Below are 19,960 nucleotides of genomic sequence, written 5' to 3'. Positions count from 1 at the left end.
AGATGACCCAGTTACAAAAATGTGATGGTTTTAAAAAATTCAATATGATGTATTTTTAAACCTCACACTGTTAAGTCTTTGAATATACTTCAATAAAGGAGCCTTCTGTTATGCAAAAATGTTGTACATCCTGGCACAGAAACACGAATTTGATTTTAATTGAAAGAAATCTTGACACCCTCTCACCTAAGAAGCAGGCTTATATTTTATAATGAAGCTAGCATTCAAAGTCTTGATGGACAATATCCTCTGCTGCCTGCCTGAGTTTTAATCCAGCAGGAAGCAAAGGCACTCTGGTTATGGCCAGCGAGGTAAACTGCTTGTGACCATCACAGCCAGTAGTCCTTCAGTCCCTGGGCCAGGCTGCTGAGCAGCTGGTGCTGTCCTCAAAACAGAGAGCTTTGCAGGAATAAAGGGGGTCAGCACTCGCCACCGCCTCAGAGCGCACGGCTCACTTCAGTGTCTTGTGAAGAAAAGTCTTGGGGAAAAGAATATCATCTGCCTCCAAGTCCACACATGACCTACAACTCTATATGCAGCGTCTCTAGTTTCTGTCTTGCTTATCTAAGCAGTCCTATACTCTAAGAACTGAAATGAGCACAAATTTAGTCTTTAGGTCATTCTGAGAATAAGAAAAATACTCAAGTTACATGTCTTCTAATGAGTACTATTTTCTTTTCTCTTATTCCACAAGTTCTGCTTGCTCACCCAATTATTCCACCCTTCTCTATCCAGGTCCTACCACCCAACTTCAAAGAAGCCAGTTATTGCTTATTTTCTTCATTCCATCACCAACAACTCCAACACCATCCAAATAAACTGTTGAATAACTCTTCAGAGCAAGATGTTTCAGATTAGAGGCAATTAGCTCAAGGTTGGACCTCACAATATTACAGCAATAATGCCTCCATAAATGAAGTTGAGGGCTTGTCAACTTCAGCATTAAAAAATTAATCATCCAGGATGAAGAATTTTGGGGAAAGCTTAATAGTAGACAGAGAATAGAAAAATTGGGCTTTTTTAATAGTTTCCTGGTTTTTGCCTTATGCCACCACAGTGAATACTGTCCTACCACATCTCTTTGGTTATTACTCAGCCAAACCTTTCTAAAATATTTAAGTAATCATTCCCTATCTCTATTAAAACAACAGATGGAATTCCCAACCTTCAATTTTATGTCAGGATTTTGCAGCAATTTATTAACAGCTTGAACTCTGTTCTCTTGAGGGTTTAACCTGACAGTTGAACCCAATTACATTACAGTCCTTTGTTCATCAAGGGACATATGTAATATGATATTAAATATGAAACAACTTGTGCCTGAATAATGTAGTCTTTGTGATACAAATTGCTGGAGTATGGAAGTCCAAATTTCAAGCACAAAAACTGTTCTTAGTTCTGATCTTATATGACAAAAATTCAAGACTAATTCCACTGCTGTCAGCTGACTTACTAATGTAAAACCAGCATAAGTTAGAGCTGAGTCATGGTTTGTCTTCCTGTTATCGTCAGGCCATTCTAAAGTCCTAGTCATGCAGCTCACAAGGTGGGTTATGACTCCCAGAAATGAGTGTACATTTCAATCAGCATACGCCTCCTCCATCTCGTACCAGTCCCATCAACACAACCCAGGGGAACCCCTCCATGCACACAGTACCCAGGCTATAATTTCGTGCAGCTCAAAGAGTGTTTCAACATCGCACAGAAACCTCCCCCACAGAGCGAGAGATCTTATACTTTGCTGTGGTAGTTGTATTTACCATTGTATTTTAAAAATCACTCCTTATGAGCTAACTTTGACAGGTTAACACGTTGCTTTTTCCATTACAAATCCTCCCTTCCTACCCTATTTTTTTCCTCCTCACCTCACAATGCAAGCCATGAATGTTCATTACTGTGCTTCTCCCTCAAACTGCACCTAGTCCTGTGCTTCACGGATGGCACTCCATTCCCAAGTTCATCCATCAGCGCTCCTGCTTCGTACCTGTGTTCAGACACATTTGCACTGCCAAGCTAGATATACATAAAAAAGCAATTAACAAGTAGGACTGATGAACACCTAATAACCAAGCAACCTTATATGCAGAAAGCATCACCTGCTAAAGAGCTGTTGCTTATTTTGAGATAATTCATATTTTTGTTCTAAGGCTCAAGCATCCAGCTGAAACATTGCTGTTGAGCAGTTCCCTAGTAACACAGCAGACCAAGTGCCTTTGTTTTCATGTTAAGCTATCATTACAGTAGCAAAGGAGTGTATTTTGAAACATCTGGCACACTTAAAGTGGCAGGCTATCATTATACTTTGCACACAATAGGAGGAACAAGATGGATGGAATTGCATCTCCCTGAATGGCAGATCTTGAAAATCCACACCTAAAGTAGGACGGAATCAGTCTATAGTCCACGGAGGAAAAATAATCACTTCAAACCCATAAATAACGTCATTGCAAGAGAGATGTTTGAGAGAGATTAATTGCACTTGAGAATATCATAACTTGACTATAAACAGAGCAAGTGGCAGCTCAGGTACAGGTGCCTACAGTGTAAGTGTCTAAATATGCAACGAGTGATTCCACACATCATACTCAAGGGGAATAAGCTTGAATATAATCAGTTGCTCTGATGCTTTAAAACACCACTGACCCTGACCACAGTCCTGCTTAAAATCATATTAGTTAATACACTCCTTCCATGCCAAGTCTAGAGATGGCCACGAAGACCAAATCTTTTGCTTTGCCAGATATCGGTCTCCTAGAAGAATTGTATTTTTACAGTTTAAAGGCTGCAATGCTCTTTCTATCCCATGAAGTAGTTTTGCTGCCAGCTCTAAAAACTTTAAAACCAAGACTGGATTTTGAAATTATTTCATCAGAGAGCAATAACACTTTCTTTATGGTTCAGTTTACCATGTGTAATTGCCAGTGTTAATCTACACAGAAGTATGCTAAATCCCAGGCCTAAAGAAGTGCTAACCTCGTCCTCCAAGTTTGTTTCCAGGAGCTGAGTAGAACTGAAACACACAGCTGAGTTTTTGAAGGAATTCCAGAAGTTTTTAATCTTTACCTTTCATATAGTAGGATCTCCATTTCTTTTAATCTTTTATAAGCTAAGTTAGTGGTTTGTATCCTTTAGATTCTTCAAGCTTGTCATAATTTCAAGTACCTTTCTGGTATGAATTTAAAATCCAGTCAAAAAGCTCAATGACTGACTCCATCCCAAACCTCAGTACCAGAGGACTTCAACTGCCTTGTTCCAAGTGCCCCCACGTACCTGAGAGTTCCCTTTGCCTGGGAAGAGAAGGGATTGCGTAGGAAGGTTAGTCCCTTCCAGTTGGATCACTGGCAAACACAACAAACAAGCAAACTAAGCCCGAGGATATTCTGTTTCTCCTGTCTTTGTTCACCTCTAACACTCACGTATGTTGTAAGACAGTCAACTTTCCTTCCCCTTCTACAAAGCATAAGCCCAACAGGGCTTTTTCCTCACAAAAAAGATTTCACCTCTGAAAGTCAGAGGTTTTTTTTCCTTGCAACTCCTCATGCAATCTGAGTTGAACTGAGACTAAGACTATAACTTAAATTATTCTATTGTGCTTCTGGTGTTTAAGCAATCATACTTTACTGCCAAGACAGCTGTAGTTGAAAGGCACACGCATAGATTTTTGTAGAGTACATATCATTGGCCATGTGTTAAAGTAATAATAATTTAAGATTATTAAGAGAAGTACTGGAAGCCCTGCCCAAGGCTGGGGTGTGTAGTCCTCAGTCAGTCCTGTTGCAAATGCATCGCTGTGCCACATTATGATACAGAAGCAATTGCACCAAGTCTTCAACCAAACCAGTATGAAATTTAGATCTGAAATTAAAGTTCTGCTTTGTGACAGAACAAGTATTATATCGAGTTCTTAAAATTACCTTCCCATCTTGTTGCACCAAAGCCTGCCAAGCCCCTGCCCTCTCCAGCTCCCAGCAGGCTGGGTGACTCTGCTGTAGCCTCTCCTGTCCATCTCCATGGAAGTCTGAGGCTCCTCGCTCACCTGCAGACCCCATCCCACCAGATAACAAGGCTGCTCACTATACTGGAGGTGACCCACAGTTTACAGAGGAACAAGCAAACTAGTTAAGAGCTTCCAGCTCTCAAAATGCTCACACATTTCAAGACTTCAGGGAACTGACTGTAGAAGTGCTCTATTAAGCCTTTGCCCCATTCACTGCATAGCAGGAGCCAAAATCTCATAAAATGTGAAGTCTGTCTCACCTCTGCCATACCTGCCTGGAGGGAATGCTAGAGCCCTCATGGGACAGGGGTCAGCAAACTCAGGTCCTCAGTCTCCAGAACTGCATACACATCAGATTTTTTCTACTGGAATTATTTCATCATTATGATAAGTGCAATACAGTAACACACTCCACAGTGCAAGTGAGAATGATTTTTTTTCCATCATAAATATCTCTAGTTAGCAACACATGAACCAGAGAGCCATAATAAGCCATCCTTCTACAAATGCGGACCAGTCACAATATCAAGGAAGACAATGAAGCAGTTCATTGACTAACCTGCTTTAGTCACAGCTAACATTTATGACCATAGATACAATACAGGTCAAGCTTCCCACCTGGGAGTAAAATGTACTTACCTTTTACAAACAGGACACAACTAAACACTTTCATAATCTAAGATTTCTGAGTTCTGATTCTCGCATATTTAAGCTGTGTGCAGAGTCAGGATTATTACAAACTGAGCTTTGGTATGTTGTCTATTGGACTATCATCAACAAACATGAAGTAATTTTGCATATTGTTTTTCAAATGCTCCCAGAGTATTTTAAAAGCACATTCTCCATATAGAAGAAAAAAGACATACCTCATCATTTATGAGCAATCTTGCATTATCAAAACGTTAACCACACAACAGTGCTTCGCTACTGAACAGTAATCTATAGATGAAAAGTCAAATGGATCTTCAAAAAAAAGTAGGTGCTTTGTTTTTAATTGACTAGGAAAAAAGAAGTAAAGAGCTATCATCTTATTAACAGTTATCAGTTTTTTCATTGCAGCATAAGAAATAAAGTGACATTCTTAATTGATTTTGTTGCACTTTAATAATAAAAAATGCAGGAAGGTCACACATTGGTTAACAAGAGCAGTATTGCATTTATTTTGCATTTATAACTAATCAAACCAGATCTTGAACCTTTCCCTAGAGCCTAAGGTCTCTGTTAAATAGCTACCAACAGGCAGTTGGACCAGTAGGAAAAAGGTCAGAGATTGACTGTACGCTTCTTGGGAAAAAACATTCACTTTGCAGTTAAAGATTTCTTTCCTATGTTGTTGTTATACAACACTATTGCTATACAGAACTACTGAGTTTTTTCATATACGCAGCAAGAGAGCTCATGATGCATACTACCCTGAAGCACTACCCCAAGGAAAAAAAAGGATCTGTATCAAGCTGGCAGCATTCACATGAAATCCATATTCTACTGGCAAATATTGATCCCTCTGAGCGAGAACTAAGTGAGTTTCACTGATCCAGTCAGGCAGGTGGCTTATCATCCTGTAGGCAGTGAGGAAAGGGAGGAAACCTCTCTAGAGACGAGGATCCAGAACATAGACTGAACAGGCCAGAAAGAAAGGATGCTTGACTATCCAAGCTATGAGCTTTTTTATTATTCATTTCTTTTTTTTTTTTAACTGTTCTGTAAAGCTCCTGCCAGACATGGGTAGAATTCAGGGAAGAGGCAAATTCCAGACCCTAGACCTCACAAGTTACCTACAGGAGCAAATGGGGAAAGCAATACCAGCACAGAAATAGTAAAAGGAACCTGCAAACAGCTCTTCACACCAACAGTGGCTCTAGCTTCCGGAAGAGCAGAGTAAAACAAACCTCCAAAGCTCTCCTTTCAGTTTGAGTAAATTTTAAAAAAAATAATCAGTGAGCCATACTTTCCACTAGTAAACTATTCCCAGGTGTAAGCAATAAAAAATCTTAATTAGTTAATGTTTATAGTAATCAGTTTAGATCACCTGAAGATGACTGTTTACAGTGCTAAGTTGAGAGAGAAGCACTGAGCAGCGCCTGTGCGCAGCAGCCTGCAGTACACACACAGGCGTTCGACTGGTGTTTGGCACAGGGCTGAGTAAAGAGACCTACAAGAAAGAAACCAGGGAAATAAGCACACAGCCTAAGGCTTCAAGACTGATGTCCCCCTCTAAAAAGAGATATGTAAAAAAATTCAATAATTTCATCATCAAATATCTAATAATGCTGTCAAGGCGACCATTCCTAATTACTCATTATTTTAAAGCACAGAAATATTAGAGGAATGATTATTCAGGAGTAGATGCAGCCCTCAGAGGGGGCCGGCAGCCGCATCCCACGTTGCAGCAGGAATGGCGTGCCATCGCTCCTCGGCGTGAGGCACAGCCCCCTCGCGCCTCGGCACAGCTCTGTCCCAACCACAGCTCCTACGTAAGAGTTGGCCTGTTTCAAACATCATCCAAGCTTTATTTTTTCCTTCGTAGTACTAGCAGAGATTATAAACTTGAATAAGGGCATCAGAGTCACAGGAAGGGGAAAGCAATCTTGTAAGGGAGCTAAACCCCATTAAAAGAGAACTAGTTCCCTGCAATTAGTTAGGGTACTCACACATTCAAAGCAGAAAGTTGTCTATAGTGTTGAAGGAACATGCACAGATTGTGCTACTCCATCAAAATCCACCACTGGATGCAGCAGCTGAGAAGAAGGTTTATTTTTTTGCTAAGAATAAACTACCACCCACAGACTTTTGCCTGAGTTTACCAGCTTCTTCCGCATAAATCACCCAGCAGCCACAAGGCAGTTGTAGGTTGCCATTTCACCCGTTCCAGGAGCAGTCAGCTCTCAGTTCAAACAGTTATTGAAGAAATTAAAATACAGTTATACAATACTTTACTCCCAAACCCTTCCCTCCTGAAAGAAAACCACCAATACACATACACCCTCTCCTGGGTGCAGCAGGGCAGGTCTCACAGCCAGACCCCATCCCACCACCCCAGCCAGGGAGCAGAACCTGTGACCAGGCAGGTCCAAGGTCAAAGCAGGACATCAGTTGAGCAGTGTCAGGACCAGGAATACCCACAGCCAGACAGGGAAACAACAGCAACGCTTTGGAAACCACCCCACCTACCCACAGCTGAGACAGAGCCTACCAGTCCCCAGGCTGAGCTTAAATAGAGCCCTGGGCAGGGTGTGGATGGGGGCCCAGGTGAGGCTGCTCAGGGTGTTAAGGCTGGTTGGTGCCCTGAGAGACTGGACAATTACTTCTACTCCTTCCAGCTGTCAAACATATTTTATATTGCCTTATTCAGGTTCAGGAGAAAGATGCATATACGCCCCATATATATGCACACAGAATAAAAACCTCTTGGCAGTGTCTCCAGCACGTTCCTACTGTTGAAATTAGCTAATCCATCTGCGTTTGCTCCTGTAGGAAAGTCTTCACCACCTCATTCAGTAAGTGCCTTCATCCAAATAATTGGGCACTTCTGCCATATAGTAACGTGAGGCGGTTTGTACTGTTGGTTTGGGATAAAAACAACATGGTAGAAATCCCCTTTTTTACTGGAGCTTCCACCAGTACCATCACTCCTTGAACTATGCTAATGATAAAAATACATTTCTCGCTGTCCATAGGGTGCAATAGAAGAAAGGTAATAAAACATTCAGTCCAGAGGCGTGATAGGATACTCCCTCCTCCTGCCTCTCAGGGATTAAAGGGATCCATGGACAAGCATGTATACAATCTCTGTGGGCACCAGCAGGGTGGCTTCAACCAACGGACTCTAGCTTACGTGGATTATGTCTCTAACATACTCACCACTACGTGGTCTTTCCAGATTGTCAGAAATCAGTCGTGACAGAATCCCCTTGTACCGCAAACACAAGTGCATCATTCTTTATTTGCCCGTGTATTACATGAATACTGTTTTATGCTGACTGCTACTTCAGGTCAAGGATAAAGAGAACAAAAAAGTTCAATGCTAGTTTGAAGTAGACTGAATTAGCTTATTCTAGCATATTTTTTTTTATTAGTTTACCTTATTAGTTTAATTTCTTTTGCGCTAGGAAAGACTATAAAACCTGTGAAGTGCTGTATCTTTTCCTTACTGGAGCTAAAACTATGTGATAACTCTAAGTCTTCTACAAGTGCTTCCAAATATTTAATTTGTGTTTTCATATACAATCCTTAAAAAAAAATCTTAGAAGATTATGATTTTTTTTTCTGCAAGAGAACACAATCTTCATCCTGCTTGCAGAAGAAAGAGATGCTTTTTCCAGGTGGAGCCCTTTACATTCCTGTATTCCTCATACAAGCAAAATTGCCAAGTCCACGCAATCCTAATGCTAGTCCTTGCAATGGACTCTTTCTGTATGCGCTAGAGAAAAAGCAATGAATCTTAGCAGAAAACACAAGCTAAAGCAAATCAGCCCTTTCCCATTAAATGCTACCATATACAGCACTTCAATTAGTTGATATTGACAATAATGATTGTATGTTGGTGATTGCACGTGCAATACATAACAGCAAATTACTGTGATCACCAACTGTTGAACGAGTGCTTCTGATTCATTAGCTACTCTGATCTAAAAATTATATTTTCATATTAACAGTTAAATACCGTAAATGTACATTAATTTAAATGACAAGGGAGATAGGCTTACATAACACAAGAAAAAATAAGGAAAGGGAAAAGGCGCAGCAGTGAGTAATCATGTATTTAATGGCAGTCTCCACATTATGCTTTCCTTTTCTTGCTTGCTCACTGTAAAAATCACAGTGGTTGTTACTGCTAAGGAGAATTTGACACTACAACAATTCCTCAGACCCCTGAGATCTCCCAGATACTGATGAGCATTTCAGTCTGCTCCCCTTTCCCAGTTTCCTTGACCTCAAAATGTGTTGTAGGCACCGGACAGTCTACCTTTCGTGAAGAGGTGTGCAGAAGATTTACATCTGTCTAGTTAGACGACCTGAAATGAGATTCAAGACCCAGTTGTCATTTTTGCTAAGATTGCCTTACATCATGGTAAAGTAAAGTAGCATTAGCAAACGTCAGGTTCTCCTAATTGGGTAACTGCTTGGTTTTTCTCTGGCAAGACTGCAACGGTGATGTGAGGAAGACCAAGAGAGAAACTAGAGTCAGATAGTAGCAGAGATAATCGATCTTAAACAAAGCTAAGGTAGACGTCGACTGTATGCTCATTAATTACTTTGTCGTTACTGTGCTCAGACATCCCAATGGCACCACATAGTGCACGTATGAACACAGCTTCTTTACCAAAAGTAGATATGCTCCGTTGAGCATTATAATGTGCTTTTCAATATATTGGCACATAGAAAGTGAAAGGCTATTTTCCTCTCTGGATTTAAAAATACACGTCATTGCTAAGCTCATGGCTGACTGTATTATCTAGCATAGACAGCTGAGAATGTGAGAAGGTTCACTAAAAAACATTTCACAAAAATTTCTTATTCTCTTCAAAGAAAGGTTTGTCCATACCAAAAAGCCGAGTCTATTAAAAGATGCTCAATAAGATACATTGCGTATTCTCCAAATGTCTGTCACAGATGGCTTTCTGTCTGTAACTATGATTTGAAAAAATACTGATTTATGTTCCACAGAACACAGGAAAAAATACAGGAGGAAATTAGTGCCAGCCACTAGAAAGGAACAGGCTCTACTAAGTAAATTGCAAAGCTGTAGGAAGAGCTCCTATTACTCAGGGTTGAAACTCTCCTAACATCCAGAGGAGAGGGCTGAATGATGTGCAACATGTCAACATGTCCTTATTTAGGGACTGCTGCGTCGGAAGGGCTGCCAAGCAAGGGGAAAGCAATTGGACCACGAGCAAAGTAAGTAAAACTGTTTAGCGCTATGGCTCACAAGTCACACGGACAGAAAGCCCATAAACAAGCACTAAGCACAGCACAACGCTGCACACCTAGTGACTGTGTAGCCTGTACCATCAGCACGGGGAAACACCGGCATCCTGGGCTGCCAGCTCAGAGAACGCACTAAACCTTTCCCGGGACTACTTGCTGCTCTCGCACGTGCCAGTTCTCTGGGTTGTGTATGGAGGTACCAAGTGGCAAAGCAAGATGTATTTCCATGAACATGCCCTAACAGAGACTATGCAGAGGACGCTCTTCTTGGCAGGCGACACTCATCCCCACTTCTCCCAAAGTGTGCTGTAAAGGTAGCGCGTTCTGCGACAGATCTAATTTTTGAAGATTTAATTCCACCCAGTCTCCTGAAAAAAAAAACATTATCTCGGAAGACTCAGTAGACTGCAGCAGAAAGTTTACTGTCTGATAGCCTCCAGACACACAACGGCTAACACGACCTGACCTTTTGTATGGGCCCCTTTTCAATGCCCTAAACAATATCTCGTCATGTGCTGCCACCCAAACCTAATGGAAGATACTGTCATGTGAGAATAAATTTTTGGCAACATCTTTCCACTGAAATAGAGTTCAGATTCTTATCGTGACACTCCGCCTTGAATTCAGTCGCCAAACCTGATTTAAAATCCTTGTTACTGAAGCACTGCCCTCCATGTGAGTTTTACGAAGGAGCAGCGAAAGCCTGTGACGGGACATTCTGCCTTCATGTGCTCGGGGCCTCCGCTCTGTAACGAGCAAAGTCAGCGCTGCTCAGTCGAAACCTGCTCTGTATTTCAAGAATGTCTTTACCAGTTATTCTCTGAAAATAAGCAATTTGCTCACACCTGCAGATATTTCTGGCCAAATGGACCAGGACAGGCTTTACCTGCCAATCTTTTTTTACTCTCTCAAAAAGTAGAGGTTTGGTGGTTTGGAATAACTTAATATAACTAGCTCCTCATTTTTATATTTTTTTTCATTGAAAAATGAGAATTTGTCAAACTGCTACTGAAGTTGAATCCTACGGGGATTATGGAACTGGGACCAACATCTGCAAAAACAAGCCCAGTTTTATTGCATTCAGTTAACTGGAATGTGTAACTCATCCACCTAAAAAATAGGCTGCTCAGCCGGGAAACCAACATATCTTCAGTTTTGGCATTTTAGTGTATACAGATTTTCTTAAATCATTATTTGTCATTATGGTCAGAACTTCTAAACTGCATAATCCACCAACTCAATCTGTAAGGACAAAATAAGTAGTTGTCATTCAACACTCCATCTACACTCCCTGTACCAGATGCCTTCTCAATTTTCTCTTCATCGTCCAAACTCAGCCGCAATACCTATCCTGAATACCACTTTTTTTCAACTAAATTCCAATAATATGGTATATAAGGTATAGATTTTAAGTTAATTGAGGGCCTGCGTCTCCATGGCTGTTGAGAACTAGATGCGTGCGCTGGAGTTAGGTGCAGGATTTCCAGAGGACTGCTGCGGGGCTGCAGCATTGGTGAGCCAAGTCCATTCTTCCACTGAGGTACTCCAGGATTTACGTCCCTGAGGTCACTGGGTACTTAAAATCAGCACAAGGGAACCTGGACAGTCATTTATAAATGAAGATGTAAATGTCAGTTGAACTAAGATTATATCATTGGTTTAGCTGCTGATTTCCTTGATTATTTTTCTAGAGGTCAGTGATAAGGAAATAATTTTATGGAATGTGACCTCTGGTGGAAGGAGTATTTATATGAATTATGAACTAGACTGATGATGCACACATCAAACAAATAAAGACAGTCTTAGGAAAGAAAATAAGCTTCCAGATTAGGAACAATGTTTGCACACATTTTTGGATCCTGCAAAGCACCACACAGAACATTACATGTATTTATAAATAAAATTAAATGTTTGAAACCAATTTGATGCCGTTACTCAATCCTGAAGAGAATTATTTTGAACTATTCACTGCTGCTGAACAATATGCTTTTCATAGATTCATAGGTGGAGCCAGTATCTCACTATCTGTAGCTGCCTTACATCTCCCTTGTTTTCAGCTCCTCAGAACCATGCCACTCGTGATAAATCAAGTTCCTCCTTTCCAGGTTCCTCTCTGCTTGAGGGTAAATATTTTGCAAAAATTTAGCCAAGAAAGATATAGCATTTTTTTTAATAAGGCTATGAAAAAAATATTTCATTGTGTTCACATTAGTAGTTCCAATAACTTTAAGCAACACTTGTCCCCCTTGCTCTGGAGCAGCAATGTATTTGTCAGGGAGACAGTGTGCTAGGAGCTCTCTGTGTTGGGAAAGGGACATTTGCGAAATAAGTGAAAATGTATCCCAATTTGCCCAAGTCATCAACTGTAACAAACCACACCTTGCACGCACCCCTAGAACCTCCTATATCTGCTGAATACGTGCAGCTAAATTCTCAGACAATTGCATTTCAGTAGGAATAGTCAGATTCAGAGTAAAGCAGGATTTAATCTGCAATTTTTCTTCTGGACTGTTCTGAGGTCATCCCAGACTATCTGGGTCTGGAACTGATGACAAGAAGCCCTTTCTCCAGTGCCATCTGCAGCCCTTGCTAGCCTTAGAGCTTGTGGGAGAGGAAAGTGCCTGATATACACGCAGAACCAGCAAGGGTTGGACTCCAGTGGGAGAGAACAGAGAGAAGACTTCAACTGAGGCAACAAACCAACACTCAGCATGGAGGAGGAATAAAGGGACATCTGATGCGCAGCTGTGTTCCCTGAGGACCACCTTGTTTGGGAAGGCAAAAAAAAAAGGGGGGGAGTGAAGAGGTGATCACTACCCTGGAACAGGCAACAGGAGAGGAACCAGAAAGGGAGCTGGGTCACCTTGAGGCCACGACTCGAGAAAAAGGAAAAAGTCCATGTAGACAACTAGAAAAGACTGAGCAAAAAATCTGGGGACACAGGCCCAGCAGCAAGGCTTCAATTCCAGCAAGGCTCCGTAGACCAAGCCTCTCAGTTCATGCTCTGGGCTTTTGGAGATACCTGGCTGTGGTGAAAGTGATACAGGGGGGTGAAGACCGAGAAGCCTCGAGCAGGGAAATCAGAAATGCTTCATCCCAGACATTATGGTTGGGAATGGGACTGAGGGTGAAAGCTTGAGACCAAAGTGCGAAAGGTAGGAGCATACCTCCGGAGAAACACCATGTGCAGCCTGAGATTGGGCTGAAAACCAGCATTGGACTTGGAGAACAAACAGGTTAAGGAGGTAAGTGCAGGGAAAGAGAAACCATATAACTGTACAATTTCAAGCAGTATCAAAATATATAAGCACAAAGACAAAAATTACGGTTGCATTGACACTTATTTCTGGCATACCCCGACTAGGGAGTCCTTGCTAGCAGCGGCTCCAGCAGAGGCGTGGCGTTCAGCATCCCATGGGAGCACAGCTGCCTTAGACACCCCCATCCCAAAAAGCACCCAGATACCTAAACATGGCCCCCAGCCCCCTCACAGAGAAGCCACAGACCGGCCGGGGCGGAGGCTCCGTGACTTTCGACCCGGGGCGCTGCTTCCCTCCGGAGGAGCAAGCGGGCCGGCGGCGGCGGGGCCGGGAAGGGGCGGTGGGGCTGCCGCGTCCGCCCCCGTGCCCGCAGCAGAGCCACCGGCCGCGCCGCCACGGGAGCCCCGGGCAGCCGGCGCGGCTCGGAGGAGGGGCGGGGGCAGCTGCAGGGTTTGGGGGGGGCTTTGGCGCGTCCTCCAGCAGAGGAGGGGAGCGGCGGCTCCGCGGGGAGCGGGGGTCGCTCAGCCCAGCTGGGGGCGGCGGGGGAGAGGAGAGGGCTGCGCCGAGCCCCGCGTTCTCAGAGTCTGGCAATGAGCTGAGGAAGAACAGCGGGTCACACGGGGGAGCCGGGGCCGCCCAGCAAACTTTGCCCGGGGCCTCTTCCCCCGAGCTCGCTGCAGCCCCCCGACCTCGGTTACGAAACGTATCATTCGCAATTGCGGGTTCGATGCAATATGTGAACGCATGGTTTGCATTACGGAAGAAATGACCTGATAATCGCCCGGCAGCGGTGTGCAGATGTGATAAGTGACTCCGCTCCCGCGGCGCGCCCGGTGCCGGTGCCGCTCCCCGAGCCCCCGCAGCTCCCCGCGGCCCGGCCCGGCTCTCGGCACCCCCGCGGGGTGTCCTGCGGCTGAGGGGCACCGCACGCCGCTGCGGGGCTGGGGTCCGGCCTTGCTTTGCCGCACCGCCGGGTGCCGGCCGCGCTGCAGGCGCGTCCTTGGCGAGGGAAGGGTGACCCCGGCCCTGGCAGCCGGAGCGGAGGGGGGCGGCAGGCGGGGGCCGAAGCCAGCTCTGGCTCCCCGGCGCCTGTACTGCTCTCCTGCTGGAAGCAGCGGCTCGGTGGCCCCCGGCTTGCAATTGCAGGGCACCTCGTAGCGTGGAGGCTGGAGGGGTAAACGTTGTTTTTGATCAAGGAGCAATAAAATATGTCAAACGTTTTCTGATAACTGCGTGAAATGTTTTTACAAGTAAAATTGGAGGACCTGAAATTTGGAAAGGGAAGAGGAAATGGTGAAAAAAAGGGAAGACGTCCAAAGTGAAGGCAGAGTAAATGTTCCGCGATCTCCCGCGGAGCCGCCGCCGCTGGGTCCGCCCGCTCCTCCGGCACCGGCCAGCCCGGCCGCTCACTCTCCTCCCCGCCCGGGGCGCGGGTGCGGCCGCCACCGGGGCTGACAGCCCGGCACCGTCCCGCCGCACCGAAACCTCGGGTGGTTCGGACTCTGAGGGGACGGGTGGGGAACAGTGAAGCTGTGGCGGTGTGAAAAGGATAGCTGTAGATACGCCGCATTCACTTCTGTAACTTGTCCCCATCTCTTTATTTGCTAAGTCTCTGTGAATAACGGATTATTATTTCTTTATGAACGCATTTAATCACGAATCACCGAGCAAGCCTGTTTCATTTAAGCAGTTATAAGAGGACAGTATCAATCTCGCTTGCAATATGAAACCTCAAAGAGCTGGAGACTCCTCAGAGCTGAGGTGGTTTGGTTTTGCTTTAAGGCTGGCCAGCAGACCTCTCTGGATCCAGTTACTGGTTGTGTGGTGCTCTCCGAAGTTGCTCACTTGCAGAGAGGTAAATGCTGTGGCTCTGCATGCAGACGTGTGAGTATGAACCCTTGCCTGTCGGCACCGGCTTGTATGTTGTCTCCGTGACTTTGTAACATCATTTATGCTGGGGTAGTAAGAGCTGGCAACCCATCTTATGTGTTTTACTGTGACTTTAAACGAGTCAAGGACGTTTTAAGTCCAGGAAAGGTCGTTGACAGATTTTCTTAAAGTTAAAAGAAAATATTGCAACATTTTCCATTACCATTATCTCTTGGAAATAGCATGACGAGCACTGCACAGGAGTTATTTAATTGACTGTCATTTTATAGAAGTTCTGTTCCCTTTGGCAAGTCCATCACGCCTAGGAAGAGAACCAGCATGCCAGAAAGTCTGTTTCCAGCAAGCTTTCTTTTTTTTTTTTTTTAAAAAAAAAAAACAAAACCACACACACAAGATGGACCGAGATGGGGTTTGTCTCCAAGGTAGTTCAGTTTTTCAGCACTGTGTTTAAAACTTTAGGAATTATGTTTTGTAGTGGGGTAGAGAAGTGTCAAACAAAAGATGTGGGATTCGGTGGGGTGGAAGAGTGGGTGATACTCACGAAGCATCAGGATCTGGTACTCCAGCTAATGAGAAATAAGTTTGTATTTTGTACATCCAAGAACCAGGCCTCCCGTGGGAGCAAACAGCGAAAGTTTTGTTGCATTCAGTGGAGACAAGATCAAGGCCACAACAACCCACTGGCCAAGCTCTTGTTACTGCTCCGCTTGGTGCCTGAATCTTCACCTGGGTACCACATCAAGAGTGGGATATATGGGTATTCTCACGGTGTATTCAGCTTAAAGATTAACTTAACTTCAAAGCGGTGGAAAGAGTGGGTGATAGCATCTGATAGACAGCTCGAATATGCATGGCTTGGTTCTGGGTCCGTTTTTAGCTTTTCCTTTTTAAAGTTTGTGTCGCTGTCTGAGTGGTGGCAGAGCCTTGCTTTTTTTGATTAAATCCTGTGGTGCTTGTCTAAGAAGACTTGTCAGGAGGCAAAACTTTGGGGAAATAAAGTTTCAAATGATCAGGACCTATTTACAGGCGACGCTGGGAGCCTGGGATCATCTCGTTCTCCCTTCTGCTCCTGGTGCTGTGCTGTACCCTTAGATGAGCTATTTTCGGAGCTCTGGTATGCAGAGCATTTTTGCAGTTACACACAAAATAAAGAAGTTTAAGAACAAAAGATTGTTCTGGACAGTCAAACTGGAATGAGTTGGAAGGATACATTTAGGAAGTGGTTTCTTGGACACTAATTAGGACCATTTGCTTGGGGTTGCCATTATTTTCCTTTTAGTCTGGAGGGCACAATAGATCAAATGATTTATATATCATTAACAATTCTTGTTAACCGTAAGCAGGGTTGGTCTTTTCCATACTGATTACTGAGTAATGCAATAACGACTTGTTCTATTTCTTCTGCAGTGTCCATACGAGCAAGTTAACGTGAAAGACCAGTCCAAAAAGAAGTGCTTCAACTCATTTTTTTTATGTATGAGTATTAATGTCTTTCATTCTGCGAGAGCGGCCGAGAGACCGACGCCCATCAGCTCCTTCTGACTTCCCTTGCTGGAACACTGGCGTTTGCTGTACCTGATCCCGGCTCCCAGTGAATGCGTTTTGATTGTAATAAAACACAAACTGAACCATATGTGCACGTGTGTTTGAGACGCCGCATTATTGATCCCCCTTTCCCTTTCTTTTGCGCTACAAGTAACGGGTTACAATGCCATAATACAATTATTTTCACTTTAGAAGAAACTAAGAAAGCGAGCATATGCAACCATTAAAATCCCACGATTTTATTTAACGTTACTTTTGTATACACCGTGGTGTCCAAGAATTGTTGATGACTGTGGTACGCCCAGGAGTTTCGCCTGTCGGGAGGGAGGCAGATGAGGGGAGGGACGACGTCGTGTTGTGCTGTGTTGTGTTGTGCTGTGCTGTGTTGTGCTGTGCTGTGTGTTGTGTTGTGCTGTGCGCTGTGGTGCTGTGCTGTGTGCTGTGTGCTGTGTGCTGTGGTGTGTTGTGCTGTGCTGTGCTGTGTTGTGCGCTGTGGTGTGTTGTGCTGTGCTGTGTGCTGTGTGCTGTGTGCTATGTGCTGTGTGCTGTGTGCTGTGCTGTGTTGTGCTGTGGTGTGTTGTGCTGTGCTGTGCGCTGTGGTGTGTTGTGCTGTGCTGTGTGCTGTGCTGTGTGCTGTGTGCTGTGCGCTGTGGTGTGTTGTGTGCTGTGTGCTGTGTCCTCTGGTGCTGTGGGCACCGCTGAAGTCGGGGGTTGCTCCTGACCGGCAGAGGCGGGTGCCCGGGGCGGCCGCAGCGCTCCCGCCGCGTACCCGGGGAAATCCGCCCTCTGGGATGAGCCCATCCCCTTCGGCTGCTCCGGGGGACGCTCCGACGTCTTTGTACAACGAGCTCGGGTATGCCTAAGCACCAGCGCGGCATCCGGCCCCGGAGCCCTCCCGAGGGGAGGCAGGGGAAGCCGCCGCCGGGCCGGGCCGGACCGGGCGGTTCCGCCGCAGGTCTCCGGCCGCCCGCCACCCCGGCCCCGGGAGCTGATCCTGCCGCCTTGGGGCAGGGCCCGAGGAGGCTCCTTGACACACTCATTACCGGATTAAACCCCGGCGCGCAGATGGGGGATGGGAGAAAGAAAGGCTCAACAGAATCGCTTGGGTTCCTGAATAATTTAAATTCTTTGTATTTAGCTGAACATGGGTCTGTTTGGTGTCCAAGTTTGTAAAAGCCTTTGAAAGACAAAAGAATTCTGTTTGCAAACATAGTATGAAGTGTAAAGCACACTACAGATATTCACGAGCACCCAGGAGGTACTGAGCACTCCGGTACGTTAGAGGCAACCTTGCCAAGAGCTCCTTCATCTTTGTTTCATTAACACGAAAGTCCTCCTTTATTTCCTGCGAAAGTTATTGATATCCGGGCTATTGTATTTATTGTCTCGCACGAGTTCTCCCACAGATCTTCATTAAGGTTGAACGGCACTCAGATAATATGTCCTATCACAGTGTCGATGAATTGCTGCGCCCAGAAAATCCTACAGGAAGCCCGAGCCCGGCGACTATCTCTGAGGTGAAGCTGGTCCCCGCTCCCCGCGGAGCGCTCGGCCAGCGGGGGGACTTGCAGGCGGTGGCCTTGGGGACATCCCGATGCTACACAGCAGCTCCGACACGGACCTGGGGTGGGAGGGTGTGGGATTACCCGGAGGGGCTGTGGCAAATGGAAAGGCATTTTTTTCATCTGTGTACTTTCAAACGAAGCAGCCAGTTTCATTTAGACGGGAAACTATTGTCAGTCGCTTGGTGTCCCATTTTGATCCTTCCTCAGCTTCGGATGAACGAAATGTCTTGAAACCTATTCCAAAAAGATGCTCGTACATGCTTCCAGATGCTAAGATTTAGATCATTTGAACGTCAGCGCAGCCTTCTGGTAACAAAAAACTTCCAAATGGATTTCGTTTGTGTATTAACATCCGTCAGATGGGAGAGTAGCACAGTTTGGAGCTAGAGTCTGTTTTCGTCGTTTGAGCAAGTGGGTCCACATGAACATCTCGTCTGGCAAGCCAATAGGTTGAAGCTACATTGAACAGACTGAGTCCAAATATCTGAAATGACTTGGAATAGCTGTGCTAACTAATAGTGATTTAACGTATGAGGCTATTACTGCTGTTTATATAGCTTCGCGTGTGCATGCAAATAGATGGAGAGGGGGGTCATTGCAGGGAGAGACAGCTATAAATGCACCCAGCGAGCTGTGCACCCCAAAGCTGCGGGCTGAACCCAGCCCCACGGCGAGGTACCTCCAGTGGGGTCGCGGAACATCGGTCACTGCCGCTGAACGGCCACCAGCCACCGCTTCCCCCGCCGGCGTGGCGGGGTCCTCCTCCCCCGGCTGTCGTACTAGGTGGGGGATTTGTAATGCAAGGTCCGGTTATGTTGCCGCCGCGGCAGTAATAATGAAATAAAGCATAACATTAGTTAGGCGCGACGCAGCAGGTGGCTTATTATAAGCCTTGCATATTCCTCTGCCTCCTGCTCCCATTAGAGAAAAAAAAAAAAAAAAAAAGAAAGCCGGTAATTGGGGATAAAAAATATTTTAGGTGCTTTAGAGAGTAAGCGGAGGAGCGGGGAAGAGCCCGCCGCGGCGGCCGCCGCCGGCCGAGCCGTCCAGCCAGGCCGGGGCCGGGGCAGGGGTCGGCCCAGGCTGAGCCTCTCCGCGCCTAGGGCCCCGGCAGGGCCCCGGCACCCTCCCGCAAAGGCGCAGCAATAACCACCGTGGTGATTATGATGATGATAATAATAATAATAATTCTTATTATTGTACCTTGGCGCAGATGGCGGTGCCTATCTCACAGGGAGATTAAGAAGAGAGCAAGTCCCATGAAGGCACCCCTCTCCCTGCGTGGTCAGTCGCTTCCCAGCGCAGGCACAGACTGACGGGTTCAACTAATCCTGCCCGCGGGCTGCTCCCGCTTTTTTTTCCCGGGATGGCTTTAAACTTCCTGATCGCGAGCGGATTTAATGAAAACCTTTCTTTAAAAGTTCTCGCCATCCAGACCACGGGAGCAAGACGGACTTGCATGGCCCCGGAGCCGGCAAAGCACACTGCGTGCTCAGAGCTCATGGTCACCTGCCCCAAACCCACTGTCCTGCAGGGAGGTACCTCGGCCTTTAAGTTCTCCGCCAGCAGAAGTACTCCCCCACCACCACCCGCCCGACACCTCCCTGGCAGGTTTCTCCAGATGAGCTGCTGTTAGGTGGGATGTGCTCTCTGCTGCACGTCCACGTTCACAGGGACCGCGGAGCCGCGGCCCCCCGGGCTCCGCTCGCCCTGCCCGCGGGAGGGCGGGCGCGGTGCTGCCGCGGGGGCCTCCCCCCGCCGGCCACGATGAAGCC

This window comes from Balearica regulorum, chromosome 8 (assembly GCF_011004875.1).
Source record: "Balearica regulorum gibbericeps isolate bBalReg1 chromosome 8, bBalReg1.pri, whole genome shotgun sequence".
NCBI lineage: Eukaryota > Metazoa > Chordata > Aves > Gruiformes > Gruidae > Balearica > Balearica regulorum.
The sequence above is the reverse complement of the archived record's forward strand: the minus strand, read 5'-3'. Positions refer to the sequence as shown.